The following is a 22,240-nucleotide window of genomic DNA, read 5'->3' as shown; positions in this document are numbered from 1 at the left end:
ATTAACAAATGTAACAATGAGAAGTTCCTGCTGTATAATAAGTACTAGGCTTATGAGCATCTGAGCTTGCTATCATCAAGGTAGTTAGTGGAGGTGAAAGAAAGGCAGTAGTTGGATGGGGTGGATGATATTAGAGTGGGAGTTGCAAGGGCATAGCCAGCATGTTTTAGGTGCGCTTTTAATAAAGTTTTGAAGTTGGTGCATGATGGTACGGAGGTAATTGTGGGTGGGAGTGAGTTCCATAATTTGGCTATGGTGCAAGAGAATAGTGCTTCACCAGCAGAGTTATTGGCTTTAGTGATCTGCAAGTGATTTTTGTTGCTGGATCTTAGTGGTCTGGTGGTGCGATAGGGTTGGAGTAGATTCTGGAGGGATGGGACATTTAGTGGATGGTTTACTAGTTTGTGGGCGAGTGAGAGTTGATGCCACTGAAGGAGGTGAGGGAGTTCAAGCCAGCCCAGTTCAGCAAGTGAGAGACAGTGGTGACTACGGTAGGATGCCCCTGTGGTAAATTTTGCGATTTTGTTGTAGCAGGTTTCTAGCTTGTTTAGATCACATTGCCTTAGGTTGGTATATACTGGAGAGGCATAAAGTAGGGTGGAGATAAGGTGGGAATTTGCTATTAAAATCTTTGCTGCTTTGGTGAGAAATTGTTTATTTCTGTATAATGCTCCTAGTTTTTTGTGGACTTTTTTTATGGTCATGGATATGTGAATGTCAAATTTTAGTTTATTGTCTATTTCCACTCCTAACAATGTCGTGTGTTCAGTTGGGTATATAGTGGTGTTGTCTTTTGCTGTGATGTTAAAGTGAGAGTTGTTTTGAGTATGTTTGGTGGGTTGGAAGATGAGTAGTTTAGTTTTGTTTGGGTTGAGTATTAATTGGGCATCGGATAACCATGTTTCAACAGAGGAAAAGGCTTCCTGTGTGACTTTTTGCAGTTTGGGTAGGGACTGGGCTGAGCAGATGATGGTAGAGTCATCTGAGTATTGGATGAGTGTGCCATGTTTGGTGGCAGAGGCTAGATTATTGGTGTAAACAGAGAAAAGTAGGGGTCCAAGGATGGATTCTTGGGGAACCCCTATGGAGACAGGTAGTTGGGGAGATATGTCATTCTGCCATACAACGGATTGTTGGCGGTCAGACAGGTAACTCTGAAACCAGTTGGTGACTGATTGTGAGAAGGATAGGTTATTGAGGACAGAGATAAGTTGTTTGTGTGGGACCATGTCAAATGCTTTAGATAGGTCTAGGAAAGTAGCAGAGGAGAGATAGCCATTGTTTTATGCTGAAGGATAGTGTTTGTAAAGGAGAGTAAGGCAGTGGTGGTGCTATGGTTTGGTCGGAAACCATGCTGAGTACTGGAAAGGAGGTTGTTAGTAAGGAGGTAGTGTGAGACCTGAGAGTGTATGCATCTCTCTAGTATTTTGGAGAGTGGAGAGAGAATAGCTATGGGGGTAATTGGTTAGTTCTGCAGAGGGTCCGCCTTTGTGGAGGGAATTATATGTGAGACTTTCCACAATGTGGGAATGTAACTTTCTGACAGAGATCGGTTAATCAAGATGGATACTGGGTAGGCCAGAGCATCAGCTGCAATTTGTAGGTATTCACTTGGGAGGTTGTCTGCTGCTAATTTTGTGGGTTTAAGTTTAGTTAAGAGTTTTTTATGTTGGAGGTAGGTACAGGAGAAAAAGAGAAGGCAGTGGGGAGATTACTAGTTGAAGGTGTGGGTTGGAGGGGAGGGGGGTTGTGTTGTTTAGCTAGTGATAGTATGGTTTGGGTGAAGTGTGTGTTGAATGAGGTAGCAATATTTTCTGAGGAGTGAGGGATGTTAGGAGGAGGGGTACTGACTTTACCTGGGTGGAGGATGGAGTTTATGGAGGACCAGAATTGTTTGGGGCTGTGTTGTGAGGAGTCTAGGGCAGACTGGTAGTATTGGAATTTGTCCCATTTTATTAGCTTTTTGACTCTATTGCATAGTTTTAGGAATTTCTGTCTAGCTGCAAGGGTTTTGGTTTTGTGCCAGTGCTCCCAGGCTTTATCCCTGTTTTTCATTTCTGACTTAGTGGTTTTCTGTAGCCATGGGGAGGGTTGTGCTTTGGTTCTGGAAAATCTTATGGGGGCATGGTAATTAAGGATGTTCAGGAAGGTAGTATTAAAAGATTCAACTGCGTCATCTAGACTGAGGTACTTTAGAGCATGCCAGTTACATTCTTTGAGGGATGAGATGAATGTGAGTGGGTTAAAGTTTATTTTTTACGTATTTGACGATAGATGACAGGTTTAGCTTGGTACAGGTATTTTTGAGTAGGAATGTTGGGGAGTGATCACTGAGGCTATCTGATAAGCAGCCTGTTATATATGACTGGGGGTTCTTACTGACTAGTATCCAATCCAGGGTAGAGTGCTTGCTGGAGTTTTTATTTATCCTTGTTGGTGACTGGACTAGTTGGGTGAAGCCATGAAGGTGTACATGATGGGTTGGATTGTTGCCAGAACAGGATTGCCAGTCAATATTGAAATCACCTAAGATGATAGTTTCTTGGGGAGATGGTGGGTAGACCAGCTGAGGAGGTTTTCTAGTGGAGGGATGTTTTGGCCAGGTGGGAAGTAGCATCCAATTATGTTGATGGTTTTGTTTCGTTAATTTTGAGGTTGGTATATATTATTTCTTCATTGCCTATTTGTGGAGCTGATGATTTTAAGATCTGGATGTTTAGATGTTGTTTAAATATTATAGCTACACCACCTCCTTTTTTGTTTAGGTGGTCTACTCTTAGTATGCCGTAACCTGTAGGGAGTATTTGCTCACTGGGAATGTGAGGTTTTAGCCAGGTTTCTGTCAGGACGACTATATCTGGGGAGTATAAGTCTATGGTGGCATGGAGTTCATGGACTTTGTTGGATATACTTCTAATATTTAGGCTTAGTAGAAGGAAGTCACTTGGCTTTCTATTGGCTGTAATATGGGAGAAGCTGTGATTTTTAGTCTGATTATGAGGATTGGGGTTGGAGATGGTAGGGCCAGGGTTGGGGTGGATGTCTCCACTTAGGGCTAGTTTTGATATGCATGAGATTATTAGTTTTCTCAGTTTTTGAATGTGTTTGTTTATAATGGAAATTTTATGATTGTTCTCTGTGGGTAATAGGTATGGTGGGAGGGTTACTATGTTAAGTTGTAGGGATGCTTTACGTTTGAGTAATATAGTTGGTAGAATATGTGGGGGGTGCATAGGGATGGTTCTTGAGCTGGTGGGAGGGGAGCTGAGTATGGGTGAGACATGGGTGGTGGTGTGAGTAGTAGTACAGTGGTAGTGGTTGAGTGGGGAAATGATGGAGCTTTGGTAGGATGTAAGATATGCAAGGAGAGTGCATGCAGTGAGCAAAGGAAAGGTATGCTTGTACATGTCAGTTGAAGAGGTGTGATAGTAGAGGAAATATGGAGGAGGTAGTGTTGGGTTAGCTGTGGTTGGATATTGGAAAGATGGGAGGGTCTGAGTGCAATAAAGGTGGGACCACTGGGGAGGGAGGAATAGGGGCAGGGCGGGAGCTTAGCGGGTAGAGACCCTGTTAGGTTCTTGTATGAGGGGCTGGAAACAATCACAAAGCAAGACAAGTATGTGTTAAGAACAATCACAATTGACCAAGGACTGCTCTGAAACTGTAAGTCTTGTCTTAATTTCTCAGGTGGAAAACCAGGATAACCTTGTATCAGTAGGCTACTGTGGTATAGTTTAAATAAACAAACACACAGTATTGATCAGTTATGGATACTATTTGCTAACAGAAGGGAATAAGAGAAAGTGGAAGATGTGTGTGGTGGTGGTGGTGGGTGGGGGGGGGCTGCTTACAGCCAAAGCACAGTGCTCTCCAGGGGAAAATGAAGATTGGCTCAAACAGTTAGACACATACTCAAAGTTAACTGTAGCTGTTTGCAGACAGTTCAGACCCGGACTGCACTTTTCTTATAGGAATGTTAAAGGTGGTACCGCAGTTGAATACTTAAGAGTGGTGTTAGGTCTAGAAAAGAAGAGTACAGAGAGGAGTAAGCACTTTTGAGATGGTAAATATATATTATAAAGATTATAAAAAACACACTGAGCAAATAGCTACCACATGCAATGTCCAGATCCACTACTTAGTATATGCAGATACTGAGCCAATTGGAAGAACATTAGAAAACAAAAAACAGACAGTTATACAACCAGAGATAAAAATATAGCGAGCAGCAATCTGTCGTGATTCTCAAATATTCTCTGACCGCTCTGTCATCTAACTATTATTTTTTAAACAGTTATTGGAAAGCATCATATCCACCCAGTATTTCATTCATTTCTCTGATTTCTGCAGTTTTATCAGCTCATCTTAATAGCTACTTAACAGTTACTGTATTCTCTTCATATTTTTTGTCATATGACATTATATATTCCTTCTAGTTTTTCATTTATTTTAAACATCTCTAAATGCATTTCATGTATTTTCTCCTAAATTATTGGAAGAAAACTGTAAACCAAAACTGAAACCTGAACTGCTTTTTGCTGAACAGCTGCAAGACTATTCCCCATCAGGGTTTCTAATTTTTCTTTTCTAGTTGATTTTCTCTTACCTTCTCCAGCTTTCTTCTTTGCTGACATCCAGGAAGTATTGTGAGTAGCCAGTATCAGAATTTTCCCCATATTTTCATCTTTCAATGGCTCTTTTAAATCTATTTTCTTTTCTTTTTCATGCTGGGAGAGCTCTTATCAACCTACTCTTCAGAGTGCAGCCATATTGGAAATCCTATAGCCACCTGGGAAGAGACGCTGCATAAGTCATGCATCTCCATGAGTATCTTCAGGTCCATATCACTGACCATAGCCTTCAGCTTGTCCAGGAGGGACTCCTGAAACTTAAGCATGTGTGCTATGTGTGTAGCACTTCCAGGCCCAGGAGACCAGGATATCAAATGTATATGCTTTCTTCCAAAAGCTATCAAAATCTTACTATTCCTGTCCTTGGGAATGGGGTTCCTGAACAGCACTGTCGATGGTCCTCTTTCTTGAATCAAGACATTCCACTGTTTGATCAGCCAAAGAGTACCTGTAAAGGAACCTGTGGGAATCCTGCACCATGAAGAACTGGTTTTGCTTCCTTGGAGCAGAGGGAGAGGAATCTGGCTCCAGTGATGCACTAGTGAATGTGTCTTCCAAGACATCTATGACTGCAGGAAGAGTAATTAGTTTAGACTCTGGCAGGATGATGGATGTTCTATATTTAGAAAAAAACACGAACCAAAACTAGATAAAAATAAATAAATGAAAGGAATCACCAACAGAGCACTACAGCACTAAATCAAATTAATTTATTAAAGTTAAGCGCTTTCGTCAAAATCATTAGACTTCATCAGAACATTTGAATAATCAAAGTAACATGATTAAATACCCTAACCCTCTTAACCATTGGATAACAATAAAACATCATTTCCTATAAGTTAATTAAGTTGTTTAAAATGACAATATCAAAAAAACACACAATAACAAAAAACAGCAACGAAACCATAAACCCCAACCAACCAAATAAAATATAATATAATACAGCATGATTCAAAATATGTCCTAATAAAATCACATAAAGAAAGCTGATTTTAGTTTCAGTACAGAACTAATGGAAGTCTTGTCATTGAGCCCGGGTGGTTGGCATGCATTTAATTTAATCTGCCACTTGAGCTCTAAAAATTCTAGGAAGTCATCATCTGGACCCCCTCGTGGACCCAAATCTACTTGTTCTAATACAAAACATTTGAAGGAATGTGTCGGGTGTGCCTTAATGTGCTTGTATAAAGCATTAGTATCTTTATTTTTCTGAATATGAATAATTTTACCATAATTCCTAACTTTGATTGAATCAGTGTCCAATCAGTGTTTTGGAAAATCCTGGAGGCTTGATTAGAGCCTCTGGTTTGGTAAAAACTGATAGTTTTAGTAGGGCATGTGTCCTCCCCTTTACCAGAGATTCTTTTTAATTTTAGAAGTATTATTTATGACTTTTGGACCATGTTTTGTATGGATGACAAGATAAACAAAAGGTTGGTGGAAAAACCTCTTGTGGTATACAAAAAGGCACTTCATTGAAAGGTCTGGTGGAGAGAAAAAAGCTAAAGGCAGGCATAGGCGGAACATTTAAATTTGGGAGGTGTGGACAATGCCCTTTCATATTGGACACTGATTCAATCAAAGTTAGGAATTATGGTAAAATTACTACTAACAAAAAGTGTTACTGTTATACCAAGGGAGTGGTCTACATCGCAACCTGTATGGTATGTGATGGTTATTATGTGGGAAAGACAATCAGAGCCCTCAGACAAAGAATATACCAACGTAATTATGATATTCAGAAAAATAAAGATACTAATGCTTTATACAAGCACATTAAGGCACTTTTTTGAGTAATGTAGTCTCAGAGAGACTTAGGTTTTCTGCAGATTTACCTCAGGGAAAGCCTTGCATAGGGCAGGCAGCCATCTATGCATATCTCTTAACTGTACAGATTTTCAAGAATGTCCAGATTTTGGCTTCATATTTTTGGTCCATTTTTCATAAAATTGTGATTTTTTGGCAAATTAGTGGTAAATCATCAAAGATTGAAGTTCAAAAATATCGACAGACTTTTGAGTTTCAGACTTCATATCCTTCAGAAAATTCATGCTAAGATGCAAAACCTGTTATTCTATCAACCCTCTGAGTTTAAAGATTGTACTTATTTTTGGTCCTTTGTCCCACTTTTATTTATGACTTTGTTCAGCTTTCTTGCTCTAAGAGGTTGAGAGGTATCTATCTATGTCACGTTGTGCGCCTAAGCTGAAAATGCACAGGCTAAAAAAAAAATCACCGTGCAGAATTGGTTTTATTTATTTATTTTTATTTATTTGACATTTGTTTACCGGGAAAATCCGACTGGGTATAAGCCCATTTTCATCAGGCGCAGGGAGAAAAGATCAACAGTACACATGTTTGACATTCTCAGTATAATTATTTTTTTCTGAAGTGCCTCAAAATCATTATCAGTATCAGGTGATTGTGTAATACAGAATAATATCCATAAAAAGCAAGAGAAGTTTCCCCTGTTGTGTATGTATCAGGAATTCCTGGAAGCAGGACATTGCACCACATGAACGCACATGGATTGTGGCAAAGAAGATTGGAAGGTGGTGTCAACTGCCTCTCCATTTATGCCACCATCTTCCTGACATCCAAATGGGAGGGAGTCAGTCGAAGCCAGGAGTAGGAAGGTAAAGCTCTGGAAATAAGGCTGTCTGTGAGGCTCCTGCAAGCAGGAATATCAGAAGTCATGAGTACAGCAATGAATATTACAATGAATATCACATCGTCCTTTTTACTCAAAACTCTTTGAAATACAACCTGCCGTCTTACATGTCCGGACTTTTCATCAGTCAGTCCATAGTCAAATCATTCTAATATTATTTTCTTTTTCCTTTATGCTTGCAAAATGTCTCAAAAGATAAATCATGCTTGAGGTCACTGTATTCTCTCATTCTATAATCTTATAGGAATGCCTGACAAAATTCTTCAGAGGTTAGGCAAGTCATATCTTCTGCATTCCCCATTGAGCACTGGATATAGCTTCTTATTGTACAGATCAGCACACCTTGAAAGAAATGATGGTTATTGAACTGTACACTTCTCATTTTTAGCTATGTCACCATGCTCAAACATAGCAGCTGATATCTTGACTGCTGTACAGGTTGAAAACTGTGTTGCTCTTTGACAGAATTTTTCTGTCCAGTATTAACAAATTTTAGTTTCATTTTAATTTTACACAGACCCAGACCCTCAAGTAGCTCTTTTATTTCTGTACTAGCTAGTTCTGCCATTTTCTTGACAATCACATCTTTGTCCAAACTTAGCTCGTATTCTGACAGTAATTTACTCTTTACTTTGCCACTATCATTTTTTATCTCTCAGTAGTGAAAAATGCAGCTGTCCAGACTTTATGTTCAGCTATAAGCCTCAGTTCAGTCACACAGGTATCACTAGACTTTAGTTTAGAGAAAAACAAAAGACAGATACCTGAAGTATTATTGTTTGGCTCAGTACTAGCAGTATTTGTCTTTAATAACTGCCAAATATATCTGTTTCTCTGTAGTAGTTGTAATTATAAGAAATAAATTATTATCATAATGGGTGGCCACGGTGGTGCAGTGGTTAGCATTGTCGTCTCACAGCAAGACGTTCTCCGGTTCAATAATCGCCTGGGGTGCCTTCTGTGCGGAATCTGCATGTCCTCCCTGTGGTTGCGTGGGTTTCCTCCAGGTGCTCCAGTTTCCTCCCACATCCCAAAGTAGGTGGATTGGACACTCCAAACTGGCCCTAGGTGTGAGTGTGTGCATGTGTGTGCCTTCAGTGGAAGGTTGGGCGCCGGGCTGGCAACTCGACACCGTAAAACTCCACTGCCAATCATGAGCAGACAGGTGATCCACTGTGGCGACCCCTAACTGGGAAATGCTGAAAGAAGAAGAAGAAGAAAAAAATTATTGGCATAATCTTTCCCCAGAGAATGAAAGTAACAACTTCTGCCATATCACTGGTTTCAGTTTTACAGAAGAAATGCTGTAAAGATTGACGTTTTGCAACCATTGCTTCCAATTCTATGACAACTGGAGAACAATAGTAGTGGTGAGAGTGGTGGTATGACTGTCATGATGATTTTTCTCCAGCTGTATATAAAAACAATTATGGCAGAACTCAGAATATGTGAAAACTCCAAAATGCTGATGGAGTTTGAAAGAAAATGGCTCTTAATGCCTCTTTCATCTACATAATTCTCAGTACTGATTTTGTTTGCTGAGTTATGGCTTATTCAATGCATTGAGTTATCTGTTTTATTGTTTGTTTTGTTTTATTATTTTCTGCTCAGTTTATGAATTTCAAAGAACACAGTTCCTGGGAACTGAAAAATGGAGTTCAACAGTAAAAAATTCCCAAAGAAAGCAAAACAACCAAAAACTCCAAAACACAGGAGCACTTGACTTATTTAATAAATCTTTTAATGTTTTTAGGCTAATTAAGAATGATTAAGTACATGGGTTGATTGCTATTTAAGTATGAGATGTGAGTTTATTTTATGTAATGCATTGAGAAAGGGTATTTATGCCTGAAAACTTTGTTTTTTAAAAGATTTATTATGTAAGTTGAACATTCCTGTGTTTTGGAGTTTTTGGTTGTTTTGCAGTTTATGCATTTCCTAGTTAGGTACTGTTTTTACTCAGTGAATTGCTCAGTTGTAGGATTTGTGGCTATCTAAAGTCATTTCCAGTTTTATGTGATTGCTTTGCCTTGGGCTGTGCTTTGTTTTACTGCCAAATACTTCTGGTGGCCTAGCTGTAATATTCATGGCTTCTTCTGTTGATAATTTTCATAGTGGAGTTTTATTAGGTTTCCAGCCATTTGAATGATAAAGTTTACCAAGTCATGATGAAAACTAAATTTTTTAATTATTATTTTGGGGAATTACCTTGCACTCATGGTTTTTAGCCATATTGCAAGCAGGGTATATGTATACCACTCTTTTCTTAGCTAGATTCAGTAGGGTGGATTAGTGATTGATGTCATGTAGCTTGTTAAAAGTGTGGATAGCACAGAAAAGCTTCCCTTCCCTCTCACCAAAAATGATCCCATGTGTCAATGTTTCCTTCATCTCAACCCTACAGGAACTGGAGAGTGGTTTCTTTCATTCTTAATAATCCTGAGATACAAGCATATTTGAAACAGGCAGTCTTGAAACACATGCTGTTAATCCTCTCCCTGGTTTTATGCTCAGTTTGTTTTGGTGAGACACCTTCATGCTGGAGTTACTGAGATAATACAAGCAACTAGGGCCATGCTTAGGAAGGGGTAATGACCTTCACCAGAGAGAACTAGAGATGAGGGCATCAGAAACTCACAAGCATTGTGTCAGAACACACTTTAAAAATGATGAGGCCATGCAGAACTATAAACAAGTAGGCTGAAACTTAGTAACTTGGTCAAGGAATTGGCAGCCTACCATATAGAGTAAGCTGCCATCCAGGTCTTGGTTATGGGAAGCAAACTAGGTGTGATCCTTGTGTTTAGGTTTAAAAAGTGTAAACAGGAGAGGTATAGATAATATTGTTTTGGAGGAAACCACTGTTGGGGATATTTAGGCACCAGGTGCCAATAAAGTTTATGCAGATTACTATGTGCAGTATCAGAATTTGAGTCAATATCGTGTCAGCCTGAATGATTTCTTGAGATGTTTGGAGTTGCCTGAAGTCACAATGGAAAATCCACCTAGATAACTGAGCTGAAAGTTTCACCAGCTATTAAGCATCAACCAAAAAAAAAAAAAAAAAATTACAGTATACAGGTATAGTTAAGTTGTTGCGTAAGCATCAGATAGTGCATCAGATAGTGCTGCTTATGACTATTGTTTGGGACCTCACAACCTGTGTGGCATCCACTGGATTTGATGGGAACCTCTCTAAAAATAAAGCAGCCAATGATGCCTGATAATTATAGATCCACATTTTTAAATAAAATGGAAGCAAAGATAAAAAACTAAATGTTCTCCAACCCTTATAGATGTGATTACCTGTAAGAGGAAGTTATAGAGCAGATGCTGATTGATGTTTCCCTGTTGATAAACAAAATCTTGCTTCTAGGCATTTTGGATATTTTTTTCTGCCTTTTCAAGACTCTTTGTAAACAATGGCAAAATGGAGGCTTTGGAATTTGCACTTGAAAAGAAGACACTCTCATTTCTATGGAGTAAAGAGAAACTTTGAAATATTTAAGGATACTACTGAATCATTCATTGCACTGTTTACTGGGTATATATTATAAGAAGCTCAGAGATTCCTTAATGATATTTACCCATATTTGGAGGAAGCTGCATTTGTCCATACTGGGGAGAGTGAATGCCCTAGATAAGATGTTTACCCAATTAGTTTGACACTTGTCCACACCTTCTTCTAGTGTGCAGCTTAGGAAGCTGCAAAAATGAGCAATTGTCTTTGCCTGGGATGAGAAGAGAAAAAGAGTGAAGGGTCATAGCATGGTAGTCTCGTTTAAGGATGAAGGATCAGACTTCATTAAGCTCTGATCATATGCACAGGCATTTACCTTGTACTATATGTCTGAAGGCCATCTTTTAGGAGGATCAGCTTACAGATGAGATTGACACTGGGCTTCAGTACTTTAAATAGTCCTTGCACATGGGTCTGACATGGCATGCCATATGCTTACCTACCCTGCTGAGGAATTGGTGTATCTGACTGTTCTACCCCACAGCCTGGCAAGAACTGGATATAACTTCTGAAATGATATGTCCTTGGGTGCCTTAATATCCCCGCAGAACCATTCAGCCATTGGAAATAGATGAATAGGTGTGGTGGAAGGTGTTGCACTGATGACAGATGTAGCAGAAAAAAGAGTGGCTCATGTTACCAGACATACAGCAATGTGTCAATATTAAGAGAATCATGTCTACTTCCATGGCACAGAGAGATGGAGCCCTAACTGTAGGCCAGGAGACTGGGGTTCAGTATGCAGTCCCTAAACAGGAGGACCCAGACAGGGAGGGAAAGGAGTGAAGAGCCATGTCCTGATTGCTCTCCCAGGGGGTGAGGAGGGTTGCATGCACTCAGGAGCACACTAGGTAGGTGTGAACTCACATGGTGGAGACCAGGAAAACCATCTCCAGTTCTCCAGGGGGAAGAGAAAGATGGCTGCTTGAAGAGAATACCTCTTGTGGAAGTGAGGGGATATCTGTCCCATTCAGTCCATTGCATACCTTGTCTCTGGTGCTTTGCCAGTGTGTTTAGGGATAGTGCTGCATAGATAAAAAAATCACAAACCACCCTGGTGGTTGTCTGAACTATGACCCTCCCATTTGACCCTTACCAAGGTGATGGACGAGGAATGGGCTGACTGGCCAGGAGTTGGCTGTTGATTAAGATGCAGTGTGGGAAAAGAGATTAAAAAAGAGTGAATCATGGTGTCCTACTGTCATATCCTCACCAAAATAGGATTAGAAAAGAGAGATTTTTGGTTATACCTCCAGTTAAGGGAAGCATTGAAGCACACCACAATTTGATCCCTTTCATAGGCAGAGATAGCCCAGTTTTTGAATTTTTACTAAGCAGGAACAGTTTCCTACTGTGAAACCATAGAGCTGCAGGCCTACAATATTTACCAACTACTAATTTCAAAGGGGATAGGGTTTACTCTCTTCCCTTCAGTGGGGTAGACCATGATCTGGAATACATGCAGATCAAGAATATGTGGAGTTTAAGAAGAATCCCAGTCATTTGTGTGAAAGGCACATGTAATACATCCATGATTGTTATTGAACAACAGCACACAGCTCCTATTATGGTTATGAACCTAATCAAGAATGTAGTTTCTGGTCTAACTAGTAGTTTGACTGGAGACATAAAATCTGGTTGATATATGGATACCTGGAATAGAAGAGTTTTGGATCACCCATGTATATATACATATGTGTGTGTGTGTGTGTGTGTGTGTGTGTGTGTGTGTGTGTGTGTGTGTGTGTGTGTGTGTGTGTGTATTGTAGAAATAGGCTGAGCGCAACAGCTCCTATAGCCTCAGGACTAAGCAAATGTGATATTTTATGTTAGCTTGTGATACTGTGTGAGAGACAAAGGGAATATTTTGATGTAATAAGATTCTAAAGTACCTTTGCTGAGCTGTGGATGGTAGAGGTATTCCACTTGATTCAATAATAATGACTCTGTATTTATTTTGTAATCCTATTGTAACAGTTGTTTCAGATGTGTTGATATTCACATTGTTTGTGGTCAGCCATTTCCAAATCAGCTTGAAATCTTCTTGAAATGTTTTTAAGGGAGAGTGTTTTATTGCTTGATACTGTAAAAGAAATAACAACAGCATAAAATTGTAAAAGCAATATACATGACAGTTCTGGTATGTCCCATGGTAGATCATTTGCAAATACAACGAACAGAAGGGAGCTGAGAAGAGATCCCCGTGGGGCACCCTTGGTGATGGTTTCTGCTTCTGATTGAATGTTAGTTCCCATTATCTGGAAAGTTCTATTAGTATGATAATCCCTGAACCATTGTATTACTTCAGTCATGATACCGTAAGGTCCAGGTTTCAGCAGTAGATGTCTTGATTTATGGTCTCAAATGCATTTTTTAGATCTAGGAATATTGCTCCAGTTATTAACTCTTCATCTATATTTTTATTGTTCTGGACTCTGGGACCATATAATGAAGCAAGGTACTGCAATTAGGCTGAAAGCTGTAATGTTTTTACGTTAACATTTCATGCTTTAGAATATAGTTTAATACTTGTTTATAAAATTTTCTCTTTCCAACAAATTCTCATTGTTCTTTTGTAAATAATCTCCACTAAGTCAGCTCTATGCATTTGCTTCTCAAGTTTATATTGGACATTGAAACCATAATTTTGCAGATTTAACAACATTATTTGTAGCCTAGCTGAAGCTTTATACAAAGATTTATTGAAAATATTTTGTAGTGGTCTGTGATTTAATTTTGTAGTAACACTTTTACTGTTGAGGTAGTCACAGAATTTTTTGCAGCCATATACAATTGACATTTCATTATTTGTACATATTACTTTTAATCTGTACACAGTGGGTTGACTCTCTTCTATTAATAATACACCCAAACTGAGTTAACTGGCATAAACCTGAAGACTATCTTTCTGAGAGCCATCATAAAACCTTAAGGTTCCAGTTTCCGTGACAAGCCTTTTCAACGTTTCAAAGATCCTGTCTTACTGTAAAGACCAAAACTAATTGCCAGCATGTTCTAGTAGTTTCCTTGGTGGTACTAAAAATATCTGATCATTTTTGAATAAACTTTGAAGGGTGTTGAGCCATTCCAAGGAATCAAATCTGAGAAGACTTTCCTTGTGGTTTCTGCATATTGATAGCATAAACCTTCTCAACATGTTTTGAGACTTTCAAAAGTCAGAATATGAGCCTTGTATTTGAGAAGAGCTACACCGATTTGACATTTAGCTGTGCTTTGCTTCTGACCTTTCTGCTTTAGTCTGTCTGTAGCTTAATTAGTCAAGTCGTGTCCCTGTTTGATAGAGCCTCTTTCAGGCAAATCATATATGATATTAACATCATCATCAAGACCTTCCATTATTTCAGCCACACCTCTCTAACATACCTGTAACACTGAGGCTATACTGAAAGATATCATCCAGGAATCTGGATGTACCCAATGGAATGTTAAAAGTATACAACTTTGAGCTAGCCTTATCTTATTTTGTTTGATAGAAGCCTTGTTTTCCATCTAGAACTGAATAATAGTTAGCATAACTCATGCCTGAAACTACTTTCTCAATAGTCTGCAGGGAATAGTGCTCCATTTGAAGCACTCTGTTCAAATCTTGTGGGACGATGTATATATTTATATTCTTGTATTGTCTGGTTGCACTACTTTTACCATTCTTTTCACAAAGTCAGTTCAACTAGCTTAACAATTGTTCTCTCTCTATCCCATTTATGCACCATTTGGTGCACTGGGCAATGAGCACCTTTCAGTGCTCATTGTTAACTGTTACATGTTTTAGGGGTTCAGGTTGCTAGCCCAATGCCCAGCCCTCCTTGGAAGGTGCACCACACACACTCACACCTAGGGCCAGTTTAGAGTGTCCAATCCATCTATTATATGCCTTTGGAATGTGGGAGGAAACTGGAGCACCCAGAGGAAACCAGCTAGCATGCAACAACTGCACCGAGATATACCATCCTTTTTACCTCATATTCAGTACTTTCCTCTAAGTTAGTTTGGGTACTCCTTTAGATGTATTATCACAATGAGAGCTTTTGGAGAAATCTCAATATGATATTTACTCAATAAGTAGCCAAAGCGATCAGATTAACATACTTCTGTAAAATGCTATTTTAACCTGCCACAGACTGATCCAGATGGTTAAAATTTTTCTTTGCTTTGTGGTTAATTAACTCTAAAAAAAACACTCATAACTATATCCTTGTTAATGGCCACTACTGCTTTATTTTTATTCATGCCATTCAAGCTGCTGCTCTTGCAAACTTTCATATTACTTGCTCTGTAGTCCTTTGTGTTGCCTCTAATAAAGTCCTTGTTGCAACCATTCTTGCCTACTATTATATTACCATTAGAAATATTCATACTTCTTCTTTGGAAACATCCATGAAGTGTCCATCATGAACATTCAAGGTATACTGTGCCTTTGCACTGTGGAGTAAATTAATCATACCAAGTTTCTCCTAAACCAAGAAACTCCCAAATATTTGTTTGATTAACTGCATTTTTCAAAGATACTATCTGAAACATAATATTATGAGTTCTGTTTTTATATGTTTATATGTTTTAAGCAATGGCTGACCCATTAGTTTCAGTTTAAGATCTGAATAAGTAAGGAGAGTTCATGCAGACATATAGAAACACTACCAGACAGGGCTGGTGCTTTACATATAGATTTCAATATAACATGATATTCTGCCTTAAATATTCAGCTTTTTGGATCCCACTGAACTTTTAGTGCTTACTGTGCTGTATTTATAGGTTCATAGGTTCATAGGTAGATACTAGGCTATCTGCCCTAGGGCATTTATAAGCCTAGCCAGAGTGTATTTTGCTTCCACCTCCCTATTAGATTAGCCTACTGTGCCTCTGTAAAGTAGGTCATAGAAGATACCCTTTTAAGATTAGTTTACTGTGCCTCTGTCTAGCATGGACACAGAAGAGATCCCAGGGGTGAATTTGCGATTTCCCATCCAATTGTCCAGATTTCGCTTGAAGAGGGTCAGCGAGGGGCTATGTCTAACATGAACTGGGATTCTATTCCAGAGTGAGGGGAGTCTCTGGGAAATGAATCTGTCCTTCCAGCATGTCCTATTTATTTTTGTGCTGAGGTTTAGGTCCCTGGAGCGTGTAGCTCTAAGGGACTTGGATATTTTGAGGTGGAGCATGTCCATTAATTCTGGGTTTGACATGGCTTTGTACGTCAGGCATAGATCGCCTCTGAGTAGGCGGTAAGAAACTGAGTAGAGCTGGAGTTTCTTTAGTCGAGCTGCATAGGACATCTGTTTGTGGCCCATGATCCTCTTGGTGAGGTACTTTTGGGGTCTCTCCAGTTGCTGCAGGTGTCGGGTAAGGTACATCCCAAAAGGAGCATTGTATTCAATTATGGTCCTGATGAGTGAAGAGTAGAGGGGCACAATGACCTCTCTTGATCTAGATGCGAACCCTTTCATGATAAGGTGGGCTATATAGAAGGTCTTTCTAACCACTTTGGCAACGTGATTATCAAAGGAGAGATTACTATCTACATTGGTCCCCAAATCTCTAATTACTTCTTCCGTACTTAATGGATTACCACCTATGTGGTAATTTGTGGGCACCTTGTTTTTCCCAAAGGGGATGACTATGCACTTTTTAGCATTTAGCTTGAGGCCGTGGCTCTGGCACCAAGCATCCGTCTCTGTGAGACCCTTTTGGAGGATGCTTGTGTCAGCTGGAGATTCGATTATGGCCCCCAGTTTGCAGTCATCTGCGAACTTTGTCAGCCATAATCCCCCCGTGTTAGCCTGAACCTCAGAGAAGTATATGCCGAACAAGAGAGGTCCCAGAACTGAGCCCTGTGGGATGCCACTTGTAACTGGTTTGGATTCTGACATGGCACCTGCGATTCTGACCATGTGGGTTCTATCTCTGAGCCAGTTTGCAACCCATCTTGTAATATAGGGGTTGATATTTAAGCTGGTAAGCTTATTTATGATGCCCAAGTGGGGTATTGTGTCAAAGGCTTTTTCGAGGTCCAGGTAGGCTGTGTGGACTACCTTGCCCTCATCTATGGGTTTGGTAACTGTTTCAAAGAAATCAACTAGGTTTAAGAGGCAAGATCTGCCATTAACAAAGCCAAATTGGGTAGGGTCCAGTGTCTGGAGGCTCTCAATGTCTTTGTTTATGAGTTCCATGATAATACGCTCCATAGCTTTACAGACCAGACTAGTCAGGCTTATGGGGCAATAGTTTCCGGGGTCCGTTGTGGCACCACCTTTGTGGAGTGGGACCACTGTAGCTGTACGCCATTCTTTGGGTACATATCCTGTAGTAAGGCTAAGTTTGAACAGTGACTTAATGTGAGGGTTCATTTCTTCTTGGAGCTCGTGTAAGACACAGCCTGGGACACCGTCTGGTCCCATAGATGCTGTGTTTTTTGCTTTGGAGAGGGCAGCTTTCACCTGTGTATCTGTGATGTCAGGGAGGTTACATTCAGTTGGGATAGGCATTTGCTCCTTTGGGAGGGAGAAGTTTGCACTGAATCTGTCTGCCAGGATGTTGGCTATGTCTGTAGGTTCGGTATATTTTGTACCATTATGCAACAATTCAGAGCATATCTGGGAGTTTCCACCCATGTTCCTGACATAACTAAAGAAGGCCTTGTGATTATCGTTAGTGCCTAGGGCAATTTTTCTTTCGAAGCTGGCCTTTAATGATTTTATGAGGGATCGAAGTTTCTTGCTAATACTGATCAGAGATGCATTCCCTTTTTGGGATTTTGCTCTGTCATGTAGTAGCTTCCTCCTTCTGTTGTATAGCTTATTTATGGCAGGGGTCCACCAGACCAGTCTCCTGTTTTTGGAGGAGTGAGTCTTGGTTTTATTTGGGATAGCACGATCCATGCATTCCTGCAGGTGCTCATAGAATGCATTTGTAAAGGATTCTGTGGATTGGGCTGTATTATCCTCTGGCCCAGGGGCTTTGAAGGATTCCACCTCAGTCTTGAGAAGTGCAGAGTTGGCTTCTGAGAAATTCTTTACAGTGATTTCCTTGGCTGGGAGTGGGGACGGGATATGGATGTCCAGGGAAATTTGTTTATGGTCTGATCTTACCAATGAGAGGTTTACCTCTGGTGTGGAGCATAGAGTCCCCATGTTGGTGATGACCAGGTCCAATATGTTGTTCCCTCTTGTGGGAGTGGTGACCAGTTGTTCCATTGCATTAGAGTTTATAAATTCAAGGAACCGTTGGGTGAGGGTGTTTGGGCTTGAGTAGTTTTCCCAATCAATGCTCGGGTAGTTGAAGACACCCAATAACATAGTGTTTGGAGAGACCTTCATATTCTCCAGTGTTCTCAGGAATGCCAAGTGGGGTTCCTGTAATAGGGAGGGTGTTCTGTAGCAGGCTACAAACTGAAAGGCAGTTTTGCCCGCTGTTAGTTGCACATGGATGGTTTCCGATGCTTCGTGCAGTGCCACTAACCTGGAGGTGTAGGTATCTTTGATGAATATAGATACTCCCCCCTCCTTTTGTGCTTCAGTCCGAGTTTTGGGGCCGAAACGCATGGTATGAGTTATAACCTGGTAGTGCTGGAGTGCTCTCAGGAGCCTTGAACCAGGTTTCTGTTACTGCACAGACATCGATTTTCTCCATACTGAGGTGAGCCTTGAGTGCGTGCATCTTGAGGTTTAGACTTCTGGCATTGAGTAGCATTACCTTAAGTTTTTTTATCCTTGGGGTGTCTATAGAGGTGGGTTTGTCCTTTGAGCCTTGCCTAAAAAAGGCACTATGGGGGTGGCAAGAGCCTTGGCCAGTTTTCGAAAGCCTAAGGGTGACAGGTGCAAGCCGTCCCTAGTGAAGCAACATGGCTTGTCGAGCATGTCATCCCAGGCTGACAGACACTGGATCCCCTTTGAATGACACCAATACTTTAGCCAGTTGTTGAAACTGATCATTTTGTCTTTATACTGTGGCATCATTCTTGGTGAGGGCAAGATGCTACTCAAGGTCAGGGTCATACCAGCCTGGGCTACATGGTCAGAGAGCTCCTCTATGTCTCTTTTCATGTAGTTCAGGGAGGTACGTCTCAGGTCATTCACACCAGCATGGACAATGACGGAGTCATACCTGTATTTGCTTTGGAGTGACGTGAGTGCTTGCGTTATGTGGCGGGTCCTGGCACCTGACAGGCAGCTTACAGTGACCTTCTCCTTGTTCAGTCTGGTGAGCGGGACGTCAGTGTGCCGGACAATAGAGTCCCCTATAACAAGTGTATCTGGTGTGTTGTTTAGCCTTAAGGGCTGTGACTGTGAGGTACACTGATTTTGTGAGATATGTGATTCATGGGTATTGTTGAGGGGTGGCTGTTGCTTGGATATCTGCTTAGGAGGTCTTTGCTGTTTAGGCAGATTTTTATTTAGAGCCTCCGAATATGTTTTTGTGTGTTTATGTGTTGGGTATGCAGATGCAATAGGTCTTTGTGAGACTGGATTTGTGGTGTGGGTGGTTACCTTTTCCTCCTGACTGACTGTGCCAGTCTTGGGTTGAGAGAGCTCTGCCTCCAGTTTGGCTGTGTAACTGCATCTCTCACATGTATTAGAGTTTGTTGGAAGGAGGAGAGGGTTGTCTGTGTACATAAGGCAATTGTAACATTGCCTCAAAATTCCCAGATTCACCAGCTGGACTGGAGAGTAACCTTGAAACTGACCCTTGGACATACCAGATTAGTATAGGGAACTGTTTTTTTACTGATCAGATTAGGGAAGGGAACTGATTTTTCACTTGATCAGGAAGGACCAATTGGGAGCCTAATACTTATGAGAAGTCAAGGAGGGTGTAGTGCTTTAGTTAGTTAGTGTTTCCTTATAAGAGCTGAACAAGTGCAGGGCTTTAGAAAGAGAATAGAGTGATTACTTTGAGAGTTTGAACAGTTCTAAGTGAAAAAGTGAAGAGCAGACTTTTGGAGCCTGTAATAGTTTAAACCTGTTTAGGCGGCGCTGCCCGACGCTGCTCAGTGCGCAAAACCGTGTAAAAAGAGAGTTGTAGGGTTTTAAGAGAGAGAGATCAAGGAGTTAAGAATTGACCCAAAATGGCCAATAAAACTACAGCTTCTAGGTAGTAACCACTCCTCCAGGGACAGGCAGGCTGTTCAGTGTTAACCACTCCCACTGGTAAACACAGAGACTTCCCTTTATAATGTATTTTTACTGCATCCGTTAACATTTTAGCTTTTGTATGATCATTAGACTCATTAGAATACAAATTTTGTGAATTAACCTTGAGTATTATTCATAAATTATGTACAGAATTGTGTAGGACTGGAGAATGGTAGAAACTACATACTAAACCCTATGCAAATCATAGAACTATGTTAACATTCCTGAGTATTGTCATACACTGTGGCAACCTGGATGAGTTAGTCTGCAAAGGAGGATCCACAACATGGTTCCTGATTCACAAATGTGTGAATTGCAGAGTATACAGTGGAGATACTGCTGGAATCTATGGTTGTACAGCCACAGACTGACAACACCTAAGAACACCATTTCTTCATATGAGGTCCTGACTTTGGTGATACTGAGCACAGCAATAAATGCATCTCAGAAACAGCACATTCTGTACTTAAAAACTTAAAACCAGTGCCACAGTGGATGGTATACCAACCACAACAATTGTATTTGACAATCACAGTCTGTAATACTATCCCTACATCTATGACATGTTGCTCCATCCAGTGACACTGGCAATAGTGCTGAATTCCTTCATTTATATGCTTACATAATTGAAGCTTGTTTCACTTTCCTGACACATAGCCTTAAACGTGTATAAACAGCTCCCTGCCATGACTTCTGAGTGGGAAGGGACAACAGGACACCAACTTCCTGTGTACCTAATCAAGAGCTGGAGTGCCAGACTACTGGTAATGCACTTTACAGAAGCAAGGGCAGAAAACAGTGCAAGGCATTTTATGCACCCACACAAAATGAAAGGTAAGAAATGTTTCCCAGACCAACATTTTGTTTTAGCAGTGCTAGTGTAAACAATTATTTATGGCAAATATAAGGTAAATGAGTTTGACATTTTCAGTCCAGTGAAAGGATGTCCACGTGGAAATAATGAAGTATAACTGGAAATAGTAACTCTATTAACTGACCTGGGAAAGAAATAATAGAGCTGCATGTGTACAATGTGTTGTAAAAGCGGCGTAGTGCACCTAGTGCCTGCACTGTGCACTTACTTCATGCATACAGGAACATAAATAAATGTCCAGTGTTATATCAAGCTCATACTCATACTGTTCCTATGTATACAGCGTCATTAGATTCACAACATTGTGATGCATGCCACAATCCAGGCATGCTCAGTAGGTGCCGCACACAAAGCACAGGATCCAGTTCTGTCTGCTGTGGACTACTGTGTGTGTGTGTGTGTGTGTGTGTGTGTGTGTGTGTGTGTGTGTGTGTGTGTGTGTGTGTGTGTGTGTGTGTGTGTGTGTGTGTGTGTGTGTGTGTGTGTGTGTGTGTTTGAGAGTGAGAGAGATGTAACACTGTGGTGTTACATATTTATAAACTGTAGACCTACTGATAAATGCAACATGGCATACGCCTAACATATGGGACTGTGGCATAAGACTCTAATTCCAGTAGTTAAGTTCTTTAATTCCATACTTTTGCAAACACTTATAAGTCTTCTTATGACATTTACAGTGTCTCTACTTGTGCCTTTAACAAACCATTGTGCATGTGGCCTTAGTTTTAACTGTACATCAGATTCTGGGTACCATTTTAGATTACTCTGTGGCATAATTTCTATTGTTATTATTTCTAAACTTTTTCTCTCATGAGCAGTTTCTGCCTTTAGTTTACAGACTTTTTTCTTGAAATTTATTGTAATAAATATTTGCAACTGCACTTCTCTCACACACATTCAGTGCTTTGTCTAATATTAAATCTGACTCTCTCCATAGTCTGTCTCCAACTTGATAATTTTAAAAGAAATGGAAAATGTGTCCCTTATCAGTGGAGCAAGAATGTCACCAAACTTATGGTTTCTCATTCTGCTTTGAACTCAGTTATATAAGCTTTGTTTATTGAGCCCCTTGATTTCTGGTAAAGAATACCTAAAGTATGGAAGATTTTTTACCTTGGCTTACCATATACTCGAAAAGTCTCTGATAACTTGCTTCTTTTCCTTCTCTTTGAGGGCACCTTCACAACTTCCTTGCCTGTGTTATTTAGGAATGTTGCATACTGTATTTTCTTCAGTTTATCTGCATTTCTACTTAGGTAAAAAATCCAACCACGGAAGTTGAAGCAATCCAAACACTTGGACCCACATGATGACAATTAGTCCCTTTTGGTGAATAAATCGACTTATTACAAATAATGACAAGTTTACCTAGGTTTCGTCTCACATTAAAAGACTTCA

The sequence above is a fragment of the Protopterus annectens genome, chromosome 5.part0, assembly GCF_019279795.1.
Source record: "Protopterus annectens isolate FY-2018-M chromosome 5.part0, PAN1.0, whole genome shotgun sequence".
NCBI classification, from domain to species: domain Eukaryota; kingdom Metazoa; phylum Chordata; order Ceratodontiformes; family Protopteridae; genus Protopterus; species Protopterus annectens.
Note: the sequence above shows the minus strand (reverse complement) of the source record.